The sequence below is a fragment of the Penaeus chinensis genome, chromosome 31 (assembly GCF_019202785.1).
Source record: "Penaeus chinensis breed Huanghai No. 1 chromosome 31, ASM1920278v2, whole genome shotgun sequence".
In the NCBI taxonomy this organism is placed as follows: Eukaryota; Metazoa; Arthropoda; class Malacostraca; order Decapoda; family Penaeidae; genus Penaeus; species Penaeus chinensis.
The window spans coordinates 36,872,580-36,876,158 of NC_061849.1; positions in this window are offsets into that span (position 1 = coordinate 36,872,580).

The following is a 3,579-nucleotide window of genomic DNA, read 5'->3' on the forward strand; positions in this document are numbered from 1 at the left end:
TAATAAATATCCACATATAATTTTAATTCCCATCACCATCATGAACGTCAATAAATGAGCACGAAGATCCAATATGCTGTCGATTCATCTATAATCGAATCTCATCTATCCAGAAGCGAGTTTCCATCTCCATCTGTAAAGGATACGGGAAATGTTGTAACCTCCAGGATTAATATCTTTAAGCAACTGTATGAGATAGTAGAAAACGTATACCCCTACATTTACCAGAATTTTAATATACAAGATACGATGTGCCTACTTACACTTAAAAAGAGAATACTGAGATTCATATACTCATGCAACATTACCCAATAGAAACATGGAAACCCCGCCTCTCAAGAAGCTGTTCCCTAATCAAATAATGCGATAAGTATCACATATGTAAAAAGTGTAAGATTATCGTGTATGATATTGTATCATCCATGTCACCTATGGTTTACTTGTGAAGAATGTGCTCTTGTCATAGATGAATTGTTTTCATTTGTCCAAAAAAAAACCAGTATATAACGAAGCCAATGTGTGTTTGAATCAAGTATAGTATTTTACTATAACCATGATAAAATAAGTGAAATATATATATCTTACAAAGTATATTGATATACAACCATTTCACATATAGTGAAATATAAATATATATATAAATAATATAAAATAATATATATATATATATATACATATATATAACTACAAAGTATGTGAGTAAATAACCTTATTAAATATTAAATATCTATATATATATATATAAATAAAATAAAATATATATATATATTATATATTAGTATTATAAAAATAAGACTATTCCTAAAGACCGTAATAAAAAAATATTAACTGATAATGGATATAAATATACAGCTTTAATACTGCGCTTGACGACAGATAACAAGTCAACCTCTACCATATATTTGATCGCAATAGATCATGATATTTTTATATTTTTACAAATAAGGAAAAGAGTTAATCCTTAATCATTATTTTGTCATGACCAAAACAGAGTGAATACATTTATATATATACTACAATAATTATCCTCAACCATAAAAATTATGGCCCAAACAGTTGTGTATTTTTCAATATAAATGATCATAAAAAGTGCTTTACTTGTGTTTATAATAATTGATCCTAATATTTATCGAACATCAGATGATATTAAAAGATTCAATAGAAGAAAAGCCCAGAATCTCTGTTTGCGCAAAGTATATATTGCCTTTGAAAATATTGACAAGTTTATAAACCGCCTCAAATACACAGACTCTTTTCCCGAAGGGTTTAATCTCGAACATGAGCATTAATCGAATAGAGACATTTAACGTATGGACGATCGATTGGATCTCACCTAGAGATTTAGCTGCTGATAGGATTAATTATATCTCTTTGAGAAATAAGAAGACATGTTATGTGTAATTAATTGTAAAACGATAATGAACGGCTCTGAAAAGATGATATAATTAAAAGAAGAACATCGACATCAATCCCCTAGTTGTCCTTTTGTTACAGGGGAAATAACAATCAAATATTTCAAATGTAAAAGAAAGACCATTTTTTTCGATATGTTGTTAGATCGAAAGAGTATATATCTCAGAGAGGAAAAATTCATATATAAAAGCCTCTTGAGACATACAACTTCTTTTGGAAAAGTTTCATGCCAAAAAAAGAGACTAGCAAGTTTTGATAACTAGGCCTTGAATGAATTCATAAAAACCACAAGCTCTTGCCGAAGCTGGCGTTTATTATAGAGGTTTGAGTGACCATGTTTTAACATCTTCATTGAATGGTATTATATTCGCAAATGGGAGGAAGAGGATATACCTTGGAATAGGACAAGCTAAATGGTATCCACATTGTAACTATCTCTTTTAAAGAAAGGCTAGAATTATGTTGACAACATTCAAGATCAAATTTCATAGAAATTAAACTATAAGAATCATTAGATATTATGATATAAAGATGAAATGGGATATTGTCAAATGTGTAATATATATGGTCTATTCTAGAGATGATGTTAAAAATACTCTTAAGAAACACATTGATGAACTTGGTCTGCGCATACATAAGGTTAGAAACCATTTATTTGACGATATAACAAATTCATAAATACAAATACACCTAAACCACAATCCATCATTTAAACGTCTATTAAAAAAGACAAATGATGCATAAATCCTATCGGTAACAATCAAGAAACGAATCGCTTTTATCCAAAAGCGAGTCTCCATCTCCATCTTGAACACCAGGGAGAAAGTTTGTATCCTCCTGGTTTAAATCAATGTTTGTCCCCAAATGCATATTGCTAAGCTTCCTCCACTTATTTAACTGACCTGGAAACTTTACCCGCATGGAAGAGAATATGGATCTCCTTGCATCTATAGAAACTTTACCCATGCAGAAAATATGGAAAAATCCTTGCATCCTAGAAACTTTACCCAATGCGAAAATATGGAATCCTTGCATCTCTAGAACTTTACCCAATGCAGAAAATATGGAAACTTTATCATCTCAAGAACTTTACCCAATGCAGAAGAGATTATGGGCCCCAAATCTTTATCATCTCAAGAAACTTTACCCCAAAAAAAAATGCCACGAGATATGTAAATAGGTGTTTGATTAATAGTAATGTTAATAATGTCCCATGTAGACAAATGGTTGCTTGTGATCATTGTATTTTTGCCTTAGGTAATGTCCCATGTGTCAAGATCATATCCAATCAGATGATATATAGTCCAATAGTTATCATTGTTTGAATCATTATATATTATATATATATATATATAATATATATTTATACATACCTAAAGACTGAAAACTATTATATAAAATTTAGATAAAAACATATGATACTTTATATATCCTGTGTGAGTAAACCGATTTCTGTTGATAAACGTATAATAAAATATTATTTGATGGTGAGGCAGTATTATGATAATATATACATTATATATATATATATATATATATTTATATCAATGAAAATAGTTATGCTTGACGACAGAAAAAAAGTCACCCTCTATCATTATACATTTGGACTGCATATTTATGTATGACTAATAGATAATAGAGATAAAGAGTTATCCTTTATTCGTACAGATGTGGAATAATTCAAAAGAATGTATCACAAAAGGTTGTTACAGATTACCATCATCTATAGGACTTCTGGCTAAAGCTGGATTCTATTATATTTAACAATCATATAATGTGTTTTTTTTTGTGATTTAACAATTGATTTGAAAACTATCAAAAACATCGGATGATATTATAAAAGGCATTCATAAGGGGAGAGCCCCGAATGTCTGTTTCGCAAAATTCTACATTCCTTTGAAAAATTACTGAAAAGTTTTTTTAAAAGCGCCTCAGATAATAAATTAGGCATTTGGCCGGTGGGTTACGGTTTAGAATGGGAGCAGTTTCGATTAGAAACATTTATAAGGTAGGCATATCGAGTGCGATATCTCCTATAGTTTTAGCTGCTGATGGTTTTATATGAAGGAGACCATATGAATGTATCTTTGTGAAATAAAAATAAAGACCTTGAAAAAGGCGATATAATAAGAAAAATACATCAACCGTGTATCCCTAGTTGTCCTC